Below are 16,484 nucleotides of genomic sequence, written 5' to 3' on the forward strand. Positions count from 1 at the left end.
GAGTTTGTTTGGGGTCAAAGGAGCTTGCAAAGAAAAGCGTCTGGACTTCTTTAAGTTGCTTGAAGACGTTTCACCTTCATCTGAGAAGCTTCTTCAATTCTAAGGTCAAATGGTGGAGAGTCCCAGATTTAAACCTAGTGGGAGTTTCCCCCCACAGAGGGACAAATGGACCCCCTAAAGATCCTCTAATCGCCTGAGCCAAGGTGTGAAACTGGGTGTGGGTCCCAATCAGCCAGGGTTTCGGGTGAGTTCATTGTGAAACCTGGCCCCACCAGTACAATTAGAAAAAGACTGAGCAAATATGGCTTTTATGGAACGGTGGACAGGAGAAAGCCTCTCTGAAAAAATACATGACAGCACGGCTTAGGTTTGCAAAGGTGTTATCAAACCACAGTACTTCTGAAACTGTGTCTTTTGGCCAAATGAGATACTAAAGAGGAGCTCTTTGATCATGATGATGCATATCAGCACAAACCCCTCACACTTCAATTCAACTCAATTCAGTTTTTTTTACATTGTACCAAAAATTATAACAGTTGCTTAAAGGCAACCCAACAATCATATGACCCCCTATGAGCAAGACCTTTGGCGACAGTGGGAAGGAAAAACTCCTTTTTAACAGGAAGAAACCTCCGGCAGAACCAGGCTCAGGGAGGGGCGGGGCCATCTGCTGCTGGGGAGAGACAAGGAAGACAGGATAAAGACATGCTGTGGAAGAGAGACAGAGCCATTAATCATTAAATGTAGAGTGTTGCATAAACACAGTGAGTGGGCAAATAAACGGTGAGTGAAGAAGAAACACTTGGAGCATCATGGGAATCCCCGAGCAACCTAGACCTACTGCAGCATAACTAAGGGAGGCTGAAGAAAATGAAAAGTTTGAAGTGTAATCTTAAAAGTAAAGGGTGGCTGTCTCCTGAATCCAAACTGGGAGCTAGTTTCACAGCTGACCCACAGCTAGTCAAATGCTACCAGTGCCACCCTTTCATGTGAGCACGTGGAAGAAAACTTCAGTGAATTGACAGTCAGCTTCATGTGATCGCTTAACTTGATTGGCAGCGTTTGGGTAAGTGAATCCATTAAATGGAAAGATACCCTGGGTATGTTGAACTTGTTCGTAGTACAGGACCCTGGGCACCTCGCAGTCATAGAGTCGATGTGAACTCTCTGTTTGCCAAAGTATTCTAGAGTCAAATGTGAGGCCATCTGTCTGACAGCTAAAGCTTGGTTGAAACTGGGTCATACTCCAGGACAACAATCCCATGGACAACAGCAAATCTGCAGCAGAATGAGCTGGAGGCTTACTTACTTTCATACAGTATGAAAGTTTAATGACTTCCCTCCTAGTTTCATAAATGTTACCTCTCCATCAAAGCTGCTCAGTTCTCTCGCTATCAATCAAAAACTGCCCCTTGTGTGTTTGTGTGTTTGTGTGTGTGTAATACACCTTTATTTAGACGCGACAGCACATTTATGCAAATTGCTGTGAACTCCTGTGACGTGTTCAACAGAGTTTAGCTTTAACATGTTAATGTGCATTTGGTCAGAATCCTTTGCATGAATTTGACCTGCTGAAACCAAGAACTAACAAACCAACCGTATGCTGGCCAGCCATTAGTGCCCTAACATTGTTCACCCGAGATTAAACATTTTCAGGTCGCATCAAAATGTCTCTGCATCATTTCTGGGCCCAGAGGCTAATTGGATTTCTAGATACAAATATTGTCTGGAAACCATGAAAATTTGGGTGACTGGTGAGACGGTGGTCGCAGCAGATGGCCGCCCCTCCCTGAGCCTGGTTCTGCTGGAGGTTTCTTCCTGTTAAAAGGGAGTTTTTCCTTCCCACTGTCGCCAAAGTGCTGCTCATAGGGGGTCATATGATTGTTGGGTTTTTCTCTGTATCTATGAAGCGCCTTGAGGCGACTTTTGTTGTGATTTGGCGCTGACACTTTGGAAGTAAAAACAGTTTTTTATTGTGACTGAATTTCAGACAATTCAAAAAATATATTTTAAAGTTGACAGTAATGTCAGAGCAGTCAAGAACGCAAACTTCCTCACTCGTATCTGGCAGTAGACTGTATATACAGCATGGACATGGCAAGCTCAGCCATTGCATTGAGATTCTGCATTTTGAGGCCTCAGGGCATTTTTGAGTTTTTGTTTTTCCTTCTTTGTCTTTGTTCTTTTTGGAGCCAGTTTATCAAATGAGAATGAAAAACAATTACCACATTACTGTATTCATGTTATTTGTATTATTAACCGCAGGTGTACAGCAGCCTCTTACCATCGAGCTGACAGCCATCTGTGAGTCCGAGTCTGAATTTGTGTTGAAATGAGGATTATTTCACACTTCACTGTTTGAACACAGCAGATTCCTCATGATACAGATGTGCAAACTGTACAGTTGTAGAGGTCATACTACGTATTAAAGAAGGTGTAAGTAACTGAAAATCAGCACACTGTTGCTCATTTCTTTCACATATTGGTTTCCTCCCATTGTCATTTGGTCAGGCTGATATTTATCTGATAAATAGTAATAAGTCGAACAATATTTAACCATTTAACATTTTTCTATTTATTTTTGTTCTCAGCTTTTTTAATGTTGTTTTGTATTTCAAAGATCTCTCTCCTTTCATCTCCAGCATTGCTGTCCTAAAACTCCTGACCTGTTGGTTATTGCTGCTGAAAGTTGCGATTATTTCGTTCTCATTGGACACTGACTGGAGCTGGGCAAGCTGAGAGACCAGCTGGTCTGCTTTCACTGTTCAGACATCGGTTTGGATCAGCTCTTTTTATGGAAACATAATTAGCATTAACAGATAAACGAGCTTCAGTGATTGAGCATCTCAACAGATGAGTTTCCTCTTGGTCAGAGTATGTGATCTAGAGAAGAATGAGTGATAAAAAGTTGTTAATAACTCCTTTTGAACTTTAGCTCACTTTAACTTTTGTCTGTTTGTGAGCTCATAAACAGCATTTTTTTGTCTCTGCTTGCCTGTCTGTGAATGTCTCTGCATGCCACGCCTCCTCAGGTTATTGTCGAGGGTTTCAGTGACTCTCTGGATACCTGTAAAGGTGGAAGTCTTTCACAGGATTTTGATTATGTAAACAGGACTACGATATACGCGATATTCATAGAAATCTATTAGTTGATGTCAACTGTTTACATTTAAAGACAGAATAATGGATGCCTAGTGGGTCAAAAGGTAAGCAGTGGGAGTGCTATCAGCGGTCTACAGGACTGTGCGTACACCGGGGCTTGTGAACATGCTTTGAAGGTGACCTTTAACAGGTTCAAAGGATGAACAGAGAAAGAGGGCGAGGCACGAGTCAGAATCTTAACTGGGAATGTTGTTTTCTTAGCAATTGTAATGTTAAATAGTCCTAATAGAACAGATGTGCTTGTTTGGTTTTTTGAGCTTGGCTTGTTTCAGTAAACTGGGCTTTTAAAAAATATATTCAGAGTCAATGAATTCGGTTTGATAAAGCTGAAGGTGAATCCCTTCAGAACAGCTTAGACTGTCAGAATAGTTTTCAGTCACACTGGGTTTGATCTCCAGAGTCTCTCAGTGCTTATGTGAAAGGGACATGAATCTAATTAAGCTAGCATCAAATGTATCACTCTGACATGTGGTGGCCTGCATTTGCATTCTTTCATACTATACGGCATATAAGGCTTGGTTTAGCACTGTAAAAGTCTCTGGCTACAAACTGTCTCAGTGACTTTTTCATGTGATCCCAGACTTCTTTCTTCATTATTTGTAATAGTTAAAATTTTACATTTGATTAGCATATCTAGGAAACCACTGAAGCATATATCCTGGTCAAGAATCTAATCAAGATTCCTCACATTGATACTCGAGGCCAAGGTAAAGCCATCCAGAAGAAGGATGTGGTTAAATACCATATTTCTAAGATTTGGTACAAGGGAAGTGAAATGCCTTCCTTCAGGTAATGCCACCGTTTTTCCACAGCAGCGACAGCAACACAACAGCGAGATGCTCCTGCTCTGTGGTCCTTTATTTCTGAGACTTTGCATGTGACGTGAGGTTTCTGCTATACTGGACATGATGATGCCTGCCAATTCTGCTGCACTGTTGGGAGCAGCAATCACCATCGACAGAAAGAATCTTTGTTAATCACTTTCTGCTGATTTGGATAGAAGAAGACAAGCAAAAAGTATTTATGTGATACAGTGGAATCAGATAAATAGTAGTAACAGTTACAGTCGAACAATATTTAACCATTTAACATTTTTATATTTATTTTTGTCCTCAGCTTTTTTAAGCTGCCTCCTCCACCACTACTCTCTGCAACTGCCTTTCATCCTCTTCCTCCTCAACTGAAGCCTTACTCCTGAACTGACGTTTAGGCTCTAACATAAGAACTCTTACAAGAACATGCTTATTCATTCTTGATATTATCACAATTAGTTATTGACAGGAGGTTTGTCTGCAATCCTCCTGTCTCCAGACAGCTGACAAGAGCCGACAAACAACAACATCCCACACAGCAAAATTGGTATGGCCCAGATCAGGCCCACACAATGTGCTTACACATGGCCCACACACTGCAAAGAATGACGGCCCTTTGTTGGCCCAGATCTGTTTTGCCAGAGGTGGCCCACACATGGGCCATAACAAGGCCAGTTGCAGACACACTGGTGGTCCTCTGCTGGCCCGTGTGTGGATTACACCTGGCAAGCCTGATCTGGGCCACCAAAGGGCCGTCAATTAATATTTTTCTATCATAACTCTGTTTCTACTCTCATTTATATGAGTGCTTGTTGTTTGTTGTATATTTGCTTGTATGACAACTGTGGGGCTACCTCCACATGTACACGGGTATTTTTGAAAACCACTTTCATTTTGAAAAAATATCTCCGCCCGCATGTAAACACTAAAACGAAGTCAAACCCATCAGGAACATGTCAAATCCTAACTTTGTAGAAATGCTGGCCAATCAGAAGTCTAGAAGCCTGGGAGGGAAAGACTAAACAGTTTTGTGCTCTCACAAAACCTTACGTACTTCTGAAAGGTTTTTGTGTTTTCCTGGAAAGGCAGCTAATTTTGTGTTACTTTTCAATCGTAGCTCAACAGTTGGGAGTCCGCCTTGTAATCGGAAGGTTGCCGGTTCGAGCCCCGCCTTGGACAGTCTCGATCGTTGTGTCCTTGGGAAAGACACTTCACCCGTTGCCTACTGGTGGTGGTCAGAAGGCCTGGTGGCGCCAGTGTCCGGCAGCCTCGCCTCTGTCAGTGCGCCCCAGGGTGGCTGTGGCTACAATGTAGCTGCCATCACCAGTGTGTGGATGGGTGGATGACTGGATGTGTAAAGCGCTTTGGGGTCCTTAGGGACTAGTAAAGTGCTATATAAATACAGGCCATTTACCATTTTCAAGTGCCTTCATCATTTCAAATGTTAATAACTAAAGACAGTATTTTGGCTGGTGTACAGTCACAACTTAGGAATGAACAAAATGTATACAGCATACATACATTTAAGTAAAAAAAAAATCAAATATACTAAACCCTAATCCCAAGGCACTTTATATTATAAGGTAAAGACCTAACAATACTACTTTTTTAACTTTTTTTTTCCAAGGATGAAGACTTATTAAGATACAGGAAGCCTACCATCAATTAAGCTTTAAAGAATCAAATATAATAAAATTCCCCCCAAATTTCCCAAACTCTCTAAAAATGTCTAAAACAACATTACTGAGAATCCTTAAAAGCTCTAAACTAAAAAACTGAAAAAATAATAATGATAAAACCTCAACAAAACCCACAGATCAGATCCGTTCACAGCTTGTTTCTCTTTTACTCAAGTATTCAAAATCTGGACATGTGTTATGGACATTTTTTATTATTCCCATATTAACACATGTGGTGATATAAGCAGGAGGCTTTTTCTCAGGAAGTGGATAAGTAACTAACTGATATTCAGCAACAGCTCCATAAAGGCGCTGAATATTTTGGAGCCTCTCTGCACCGTGGAGCAGAATGAAGGAGGTTCAATTAGACTCTGTTTTATTTATATGTTATTTACAGTTGAATAAACTTTGAACTTTGTATCACCCTCCTCACAGTGTGGACAGTAACAGAGAGCATCAGGTTTGTATAGCAGTGAAAGTAAATATTGCACAGCACCCCTCACTTTTCTGCATTTCTCCTTCCTTGCAGCTTCTCACTGCAGTGCTCTTATGTAATCTGAAAGATTATAGCAGACTGTTGTAATGCAGAGCTGATGAGAAAACAGAAGTGACAGATAGGAGAGGAGCTGAGGAGGTAGAGCGTAAAGGTAGATGAAAGTACAGTACACAGGAGGGAAAGCTTTGCGACTAAGGTGTTTGTTTTTCACCTGCAAATGTGTTTTGATCTGTGTGGAGATTTGTGTGCACATAAAGGATTTAAGAAATGTGAATAGGTAGAGTAACTGATTATAAATGCCTCTGGCTCCTCCTCGTCTTATTGCCAGTAAAGGATGCTCTTACCTCTGTCAGTGGTGACCAGAGATGGGCAGTAACGCGTAACGCGTTACTGTAATCCGATTACTTTTTTCAAGTAACGAGTAAAGTAAGGGATTACTATTGCAAAAACAGTAATTAGATTACCGTTACTTTCCCGTAGGAACGCTGCGTTACTGCGTTACTAAAACCGTGATTTTTTTGCGAGAATGTCTCATGACAGTGACGTAAGCGAGTGCGACGTTCGTGACAACAGCTGTGTGTAGATCAACAATGGATCATATATCGAGTGCAGAGAGAGTATGAGCGTGCAGCGTTTAAAGCGTGGAAGTACTGACCTTACTTTGAGTTTGATCCCATAAAAAGTGACAAAAACATTAGGGTCCGTTGTGCGTGGGAAGAAAACTTCTTTTTACAGCGAAAAAAACCCCTAAACTTCCGAGCAAGCACCGAGTAGCTACGACGTAATGGGAAACTCACAGAGAAACTCGCGGATTCTTCCACTGACCGCTGCACACCTGCACCAGGGTAAACCTCCGCCTACCCCACTCCTGCTTTACAGGTGAAAATAGAGCAACAGGACCGCTAGTCTTTGACTTTATTTATTTTCTGCTGTGTTTTACTTGCATCTATTTGAAAGACTGAGTGTAAACACAAAAAATATTTTATGTGCTGGAATGTGCAGAAAATAGGTTTAAATGTTAAACTAATTTCTTCCAGTCAGAGAATGTTGCAGATAATTAAAGTTTGCTTTATTAAAACTAATAAAACAAGTTTTAAAAAGAGACTTTTCCATTTGATTACATTTTGTATGATGGATTATGTAGAAAAAGTAGAATTGGGCTCAAAGATCTATTTATCACCTATTCAGGTTGTAAATCGTGTTTTTAAAAGGTAACTAAGTAACTAAGTAACTAACTTTTTGGGGGAAGTAATCAGTAATTAGTTACTGATTACTTTTTTCAAGTAACTTGACCAACACTGGTGGTGACAGGAACATGTATTTGCTTTCGTATAACTAATCATATAGTAAATAATTGTCCTTGTTTTTGTAATTATTGGCTTAATCTTTAATAATCTGTTCCACATATTTTCAACAGGTTTAGCTTCATCCCCCCTCCTTAAACATCCGTACCCCGAGCTGCCCACCCGCAGCCACCTGGTTAGACTGGTCAGTCTTGAAGGCTGAGGTGCCACGCTCAAAATATTCTTCTCCCTATGAAGGCTCAGTTAAAATCTGTTTACATTCAAACTTGCATGTGTGAGATGACATTCCCACAATCAATTCAATTCAATTCAATTCAATTTTATTTATATAGCGCCAAATCACAACAAAAGTCGCCTCAAGGCGCTTCATAGATACAGAGAAAAGCCCAACAATCATATGACCCCCTATGAGCAAGCACTTTGGCGACAGTGGGAAGGAAAAACTCCCTTTTAACAGGAAGAAACCTCCGGCAGAACCAGGCTCAGGGAGGGGCGGGGCCATCTGCTGCGACCGGTTGGGGTGAGAGAAGGAAGACAGGATAAAAGACATGCTGTGGAAGAGAGACAGAGGTTAATAACAGATATGATTCAATGCAGAGAGGTCTGTTAATACATAGTGAGTGAGAAAGGTGACTGGAAAGGAAAAACTCAATGCATCATGGGAATCCCCCGGCAGCCTACATCTATTGCAGCATAACTAAGGGAGGATTCAGGGTCACCTGGTCCAGCCCTAACTATATGCTTTAGCAAAAAGGAAAGTTTTAAGCCTAATCTTAAAAGTAGAGATAGTGTCTGTCTCCTGAATCCAAACTGGAAGCTGGTTCCACAGAAGAGGGGCCTGAAAACTGAAGGCTCTGCCTCCCATTCTACTTTTAAATACTCTAGGAACAACAAGTAGGCCTGCAGAGCGGGAGCGAAGTGCTCTAATAGGGTGATATGGTACTACAAGGTCATTAAGATAAGATGGGGCCTGATTATTTAAGACCTTGTATGTGAGGAGCAGGATTTTGAATTCAATTCTGGATTTAACAGGAAGCCAATGAAGGGAAGCCAAAACAGGAGAAATATGCTCTCTCTTTCTAGTCCCTGTCAGTACTCTTGCTGCAGCATTTTGGATTAGCTGAAGGCTTTTCAGTGAGATTTTTGGACATCCTGATAATAATGAATTGCAGTAGTCCAGCCTGGAAGTAATCAATGCATGAACTAGTTTTTCAGCGTCACTCTGAGACAGGATATTTCTAATTTTAGAGATGTTGCGCAAATGGAAGAACGCAGTCTTACATATTTGTTTAATATGTGCATTGAAGGACATATCCTGGTCAAAAATGACTCCAAGGTTCCTCACAGTGTTACTGGAGGCCAAGGTAATGCCATCCAGAGTAAGAATCTGGTTAGATACCATATTTCTAAGCTTTTCAGCGCCGAGTACAATGACCTCAGTTTTATCTGAATTAAGAAGCAGAAAGTTAGTGGCCATCCAAGTCTTTATGTCTTTAAGACATTCCTGCAGTTTAACTAATTGGTGTGTGTTATCTGGCTTCATGGACAGATAGAGCTGGGTGTCATCTGCATAGCAGTGAAAATGTATGCTATGTCTTCTAATGATGCTGCCTAGGGGAAGCATGTCTAATGTAAACAGAATTGGTCCTAGCACTGAACCCTGTGGAACTCCATAATTAACCTTAGTGTGTGAAGAGGACTCTCCATTTACATGCACAAATTGGAGTCTATTAGATAGATATGATACAAACCACTGCAGTGCAATCACAAATTCAAATTCAAATTTTATTCAAATTCAAATTCAAATTTTTACACAGTCATACACAGTACGATATGCAGTGAAATGCTTAGACAACTGCTCGTGACCTAAAGAAAAAAGAAAAGGCTATGAATAAGATAGGAAATAAATATGAAAATTAAAAAGGGTAAATTTAACTAGGAAGGAATAAAATAAAATAAAATATAAAAATTAAGTTAAAAATGAAATAACTGTACAACACAAATTAGAATGAAGGGTAAATTTAACTGGGAAAGAAGATAAAATAAATAAATTAAAGTTCAAAATAAAATAACTGTACAACAAAATACACAAATACACAGTACAGAAATATATAAGAATGTATGAAGAAATATAAATATATATACACACAATAACAGCAGCTGTACAAGTATTAACTGGAAATGAGGAATATAATGTCCAGTGTTGTGCAATCCACATTATTTAGTGTCTTGTGCAGTGCAAATATGCTTAAAGTGATTTAAGTGATGAAGTGAAAACAAAGTCCAGAATGTTCAGTGTGTGTTTAAGAACCATATGTGTGGGTCAGTAATCAAAGAATCAAAGAATGTCTTGATTTGGACATTCAAGAGACAAACTGGCAAGTTTAGTGACTTTTATTTTTACTGCATGTTGTTTTTAGGATTGCCATGTGCTCGAATTGTTTACCACTGATAAAGCAAAAAATCTCTGCACTTCTTTAGTCATCGCAGCGTTTTCATTATTAAAATAAATTTATATTATATAATACATAATTTATATTTCTCTTCATGATTGATTTTTATAATAATCTAAGAATGGCTTCTCAAATCTGACTAAGCTTCTTTAACAATGGACTAATAAAGAATTTCTAAAAACTAAAAAACCCAAAAAGTTCTCTACCATGTTGACAATGTTGAATACTGAACTGCACTGATGGGACACAGCCAGAAATGTAACTTCATACGGCTTGTGCTCCCATATTAAACCGGTGTGACTTGTATCAATAACATATTTAATTTCTTTCTACCAAACTTCTGTCTTTCCTTTCTTTTTTGTTGCCCTTTGTCCCTCATTTCTTTGCATTTTATAGGAATAAGATTTTTGAATGTTCAAAGTTAAGTATGATGCCTGAGTATAAAGGATTTGTTTGCATGAAATGTATTATCAAACTGTAAAAAAAGAAAAATCTGCTATAGCTGTCCTCAAAGAGCTGATTGTGAAGGGCCCTGATGTTCTTTCGAGTAATAAAGTAACTCTTCCACAGACGGTTTTAAGTGATTTCTTGATTCGCCCGGTCAGGCAGTACTAGGACCTGGGAATGGCTAGAGTTGCTTTCCAGAACAGTGTGGTTAATCACAGTGAATTCATGATTTAACAAGGGGGATAATTACTTATTACAGGTAGGGCTGGATGAAATCATCATTTCAAAAGTGCATTTTGTATCAGCTGAGGTTAACTTTGTCTAAAATTACTATTTCTTATCAAAGACGTGAGTGTGACAGCTCCAGCACTATAGGACAGTTTGATTTTATACATATTGTCTTGGCAGTTACAAATGAACACAAGATGGCAAAATTAACTTGTTCGTATGTTTTGCTTTTCTACTCTGCTTTAGCACTCAAAGGACTTCAGTCATCCATTCACGCACATTATTTCCAATGAAAGAACCACAAACAACTTATCTTGCCCAAGGATTCTTTGGCATTCAGAAGGGAGTCTGCCAGAGATCAAACCGCTAACCTCAACCTAACCCAGTTGGTAGACAACATGCTTTACTTCGTAAGCCACAGCCACTCTGACTTTTTGTAAATTAAAAAGATTCTATTATGCTGAGGAAAACTGCATCAGGACGTACCAATATTGTACAACATAGTGAAAGTTTGCACAACACTTCACTGTATCTGACCTGATCATGCTGGACTGTTCGTCCTCTTTTACAAGAAAAGCAAGGAAATAAATCTGGAGCTGCTAAATCTGCATGGCAAATATTGTGGGTTTGCAAACCATTTTTGAAAATATGAAGAACAGGTCATTAAAATCCAATAATTACAAAAAAAAGGGTGATATTTTATTTCATCTTCAGCTTTACTTACTGCTGTAATGCTACAAGGAAGCTAAAGTACTCACAAGAAATACATGCATACTTATACTTAATAATTACCATTTAACTACTAATTGTAAGGAACAACTATCCTAGTGTGTTACCAGTTATACTTACCTAAATAAAGTCTTTTGTCAGCACTGACAGAAGTAAGAGACTGTTCCAGAAATGCATCTGTGTTTATTTACGGTTTGTGCAGTCGAAGCATTTATACACAGTTACTATGCATATGCATATATGCTGTTGCTCCAGGTAGGCTGCACATATTTTTTTATTATTATTGCCATTCTTACCTGCCGTTATTGCCTCATTTTGGGTACATATTAAGCTAGAGGTATGCAGGCTCAAAGCTACTTCAAGTGATCTCCAGTATCCTGTGTTAAGATTTTACTGTAGGTTTCAGGCTCACTGCTTCGGTTAGCTTATTTCTTTCAGCTAATGTAAGAGATTGCAATTGAAACATTACCTGAGCAACCACAACTGTTCCCAGTTACACATAAAGATTTCTTTTTAACCCTCTACAGCATAGCGTTGCCCAGAGGCAACAAACCACATTTTCCTGCGTTACACTGGCCCTTCAAAAAAAAAAAACAACAACTTTTTTTTTCAAATAATGCTACCAGACATCATTTTCCAATAAAATGATGAGTTGAAGGTGGTGTGACTTTCATTTGGGGGGGGGGACCCCTTTCTGCAAGCTGCACTGCATGAGATATGTTGTTATATATTATCTTGCCATTAGGAGGCAAGATAAAGATCACTATTTCACATGTTTATAGTGAAATAAATGTGCATGAATATGTTAAGAAGCATATTTGATTGTTTGTTCTACTTTTGTAAATTTATTTATACAGTAAAACTGTTAATTTTCATTCGTTGCCTCAAGGCAACACTGCACAGTTAGCCCATTTTTTTTTCAGGCAATATAATGCATTTGCATATGTGTGTAGAGATGTGTTTGTGTGCATTTATATGATCATAGTCAATGTTTTTTACTTTATAATCTACTCATAATTACAGGACATGGATGTAAATATGTTTTATGGAAGGAAACCAAGGGAATGTGCACTGTCTGTCCTCAGAAAGTGAGGACAGTGAGCTTTCAGGGTGTGATAGTCAAGTAGAGGAGTGGATCCCTGAATGAGGTTTGAGGGACACTTAGGAGCTCAGGGGTCAGGGGTCAGGGGTCAGGTGGTAAAGTAACTGTGCCTGTGTGTGTGTTAGTGCCCACATAGCAAGCAGGTCTGGCCAGGATCTGGTATCAAGCCGGCACTGCTGGCTGACTTCTGGCATGATAAGACGTATGTCATCCAGATATGGGCCAGGCCTGGCATAGATGGCACTGTCTATGTGGTGGCATGCCACATCTGGCTCGATTGTGGCTTGGTTTATGTGGCCCAGGCTCATAGAAAACAGGTCTGGCCAAAATCTGGTATCAAGCTGGCACTTCTGACTGACTGGTGTTTTGGCAGAGTGTATGTCAACCGGATGTGTGCCAGGTCTGGCAATGACGCCACTGTTTATGCGATGGCATGCCACATCTCAGGTGGTAGAGCAGGTTACAAACTGATAGGAAGGTTAGTGGTTCAATCCCTGGCTCCTCCAGTCTGCATGTCAAGAGTGTGAATGTGTATGAATGTAGTTAGGAAGCACTCAGTTAAGCGGTGAATGTGGCATGTTGTATAGAGCAGTTTGAGTAATCTGGGAGAGTAGAAAAGCACTAAATAAAAAATCAGTCCATTCGCTGTCTGAACAGAGTTTCGTCAAGTTACTTTTGCACTGTTTTGCATGTTCTGGCACATGTTGTTATTACATGGCTTGATTGAGGTACACATTAGGCTGACATCTGGGGCCAGAGCTGAAACTTTTCAGGGCGAGCAGTGTGTCTGCAACTGGCCCGTGGCTGCACACCACCTACAGATGGCCCACATACTGCAATGAATGACGGCCCTTTGGTGGCCCAGATCAGGTTTGCCAGAGGTAATCCACACATGGGCCAGCACAGGACCACCAGTGTGTCTGAAACTGGCCTTGTGCTGGCAAACCAGGTCTGGGCCACCAAAAGGCCGTCATTCTTTGCAGTATGTGGGCCATGTGTAAGCACACTGTGTGGGCCAGATACGGGCCATACCAATATTGCTGTGTGTGTGTGTGGGGTGGGGGTGGGGGGGGTGGGGGGGGGGGGGTGTATTACTTATTGTTGTGGGGACACAAATTTGTTTACACACTCACATTGTGAGGTCTCGCCTACTTTATGGGGACAAATTGCAAGGTGAATCATTCAATTTTAGGGTGAAGGCTTGAGTCAGGATTAGGGTAAGGTTCAGGCAGGGACTTGTGATGGGTAGAGTCAGGATAAGTCTCCAGGAAATGAATGCAAGTTAATGTAATGTCCCCAAAGGTGATGGAAACACAACACGTACGTACATGTGTGTGTGTGTGTGTGTGTGTGTGTGTGTGCGTGTGTGCGCTGTTGTTGTTGTTGGATGTATTTTGGCGTTTTATTGTTCTGTGAAATGTTTACATGGTTTATTTGTTTGTTCATCCTTGTTGTACTAATACAACTTATTATAGAATAACTTGGCATTTTTGTACCCTTGTCGCACAGGGTTGCCTTGAAGCAACAAACCAATATCTGTTTGGGGGGGCAGGGTGTCAAATTTTGTAATTGATATGTTATTAGTGACCCTAAAGTTCCCCCAAAATAGGGAGAAATATTTTTTCCCCAAAAAATTAAAAAGTCATGCACTAGAAGGTTTTTAAAAAAAATAATAAAAATTTCGTACAAAGCTCTAATACTCACTACTTGTGACATCTACTGAATAAATGTAAATAATAATAATAATAATAATAATAAATGTAAATGTACTTATGGCAAGCATATGATAAATGCATTGTGGTCTGTCCATCTAGGCCTGCCACCACTACCAGCTGACTAATGGCACACTTGAAGCCTGAGTAATGTGCGACCTGGTGCTATACACTGAAAATGAGAGAAAGCCTGAGTTTGGTGTGAATGAACCCTTAACTTACAGACAACTTTTCACAAACACAGGGTTCGTACATGTTTTTCAGGGTCAAAGTCAAGCAATTTTTAAGCACTTTCAAGGTCCATGTTCAAGCACAATACCAAAAAAGAGAATGCACATTTCACTTTGCATCACCTCAGTAAGACCATGAGAAAATTAAGACAAATCATCTTAGGTTGACCTAAATACACTTTGTTCCCCTTTTGTTAAAACAGAGAAAAACTCACCACACGACATACTGCAAAAGCAAAAGGTTGCCTTATATGCATATAGTGTATAAACTCAAAACACACATTTCACTTGAAGATGTGCAAATGTGAACAAATCCTTGTCAGAGATATTCATCTCCTGTTGAAAAATAACAACCCCACAAAACAGGAAACTGCACCACATTAAAGCAGACTGACATGCAGAGGTGAGGCAGCCCAGGTGGAGAAATGTGGCTTTTAGAGTTTGGCACTCATTTTATTTCTCTGTCTGATAAGAAAACTGTTCAATCAGATAGTTATTTGTAGTGAATGAAATACAGTTTCAAGCAGTTTTAAGTACCACATCCAAAATTCAAGCACTTTTCCAGGAATTTCAAGCACTTTTTCAGGAATTTCAAGCACCTGTACGAACCCTGCAAACATTTGCAGATTGCTACAAGCCACTGGCGTTCTGTCAGGACAAGGAAGACAAGAAGTGCTTGGCTAGTCCAACTTAAAAGTAGACTTCAATTAAAATGTACCGGAGTAAAAGCATTCCCTCTTTTCATCTGCAGTCATTGCTGCTGAAACTAGGCTTGCCTTGACTCCAGGTGAAAACTGTAGTGTTTCTTCACAGTGAACAAATGGGAGATAAGTGGGCTTTCTACACAAGCTCACAGTGGCTCTGCGCTCACTAAAACAGAGCTACTTCTTCTCACTGTTGCCAAGTGCATGTTGATTGTTGTTTTCTGTGTTATTGTACCTTTATAAATAACCTTGAAACAACTGTTGTGATTTAGCCCAATTTAAATAAAATGGGAAAGAATTGATTTATTGGCATGTAGGGAAAATGAAGTGTAGGATGTAAACGTTTTTAAATGATCCATTAAGCATGTTAGCAAAGCACCATCTCATCTTACCTATATGTTAAAGTCATGCCACTGTAACACGTGCAGATGAAGCGTAGCCAAAGTCACATGTAAAAAGAGCCGGTTCAAGTGTTGGGGAGTTGTAACTGATGACTGTATTTTCAGGGGTTACGAGGAAAACCTTTCAGCCCTTAACATCTGTGCATCCTTACAGAGTTGCACATTTACACAGTTCACACACAACTCGCCACACGGATTGAAATGCACATGTGCAGATTGACAAACAGTTGAATGAAAATGCTTTGTGACATGGTGAACTGTCAATATTTTAAAATACTGGAATAAATATAATTAAATATAATTATTGTAATAATTAAAACTATTGATGACAAATTAAGGCTGTGTACTGCAAAACAGAGGTAAACTGAAAGATGCTGATCTGAAGAAGGCGGATGGAGCCTGGACTTCAGGGCGTATGTTTTTTAAACCAGACATGGTTGAGTTGATGCTCCATTGTCAAGGCTTTCATTGCTAATGTGTTGAACAGAGGTGGGACCAAGTCATTGTTTTGCAAGTCTCAAGTAATGTCAGGCAAGTCAGAGTCGAGTCTCAAGTCACTGGTGTAAAAGTCCGAGTAAAGTCACAAGTCTGAAACTTTGAATTTCAAGTCCTTTCGAGTCTTTAAAAAAAAAAAAAAAAAAGCATGTTGCAGTTATATGCTAAATGTAAATATTAGACCATGTAATTTTTAAATCTGTGTTTTTCTCAACACATGACGAAATAGTGAACTTAGAAAATATACACAAATTGTGAAAATTGCACCTCTATAAAATGCAGCTCAATTAAACTTTGCTCCAAGAATAATTTTCACCGACAGTTCTGAGATAAGCTGCATGTTATTCTTGGATGCGTCCGGCTTTAAAATAGCATGACAAAAATATCATACACATTAAAAAAACCTGTATCACCAACGGAGCCTGGACAACATTTGCTAGTTAGATGAAGTCAGCTGTCTCATCGTAGCAAAAGAGAACCTACTGTTCTTTACGCAACTTCAACTGTCGGACAAAGTTGGAAGCTGTTCC

General features: G+C 39.8%; 2 protein-coding genes across 12 annotated transcripts in view; both read left to right on the forward strand.

Annotated features, from left to right (window-relative positions):
* The window catches only part of ryr2a (ryanodine receptor 2a (cardiac)), a 292,365-nt gene that overhangs the window by 13,017 nt on the left and 262,864 nt on the right, over nt 1–16,484 (forward strand). The window lies entirely within an intron of this gene.
* The window catches only part of LOC146513300 (uncharacterized), a 39,593-nt gene continuing 23,109 nt past the window's right edge, over nt 1–16,484 (forward strand). For all 6 annotated transcript variants that reach the window (XR_014875707.1, XM_085170386.1, XM_085170385.1 and 3 more), the window contains exon 1: nt 1–16,484. This exon is cut by the window's right edge. The gene's annotated coding sequence lies outside the window, so the exon portion shown is untranslated.

This window comes from Neolamprologus multifasciatus, chromosome 8 (genome assembly GCF_963576455.1).
Source record: "Neolamprologus multifasciatus chromosome 8, fNeoMul1.2, whole genome shotgun sequence".
NCBI lineage: Eukaryota > Metazoa > Chordata > Actinopteri > Cichliformes > Cichlidae > Neolamprologus > Neolamprologus multifasciatus.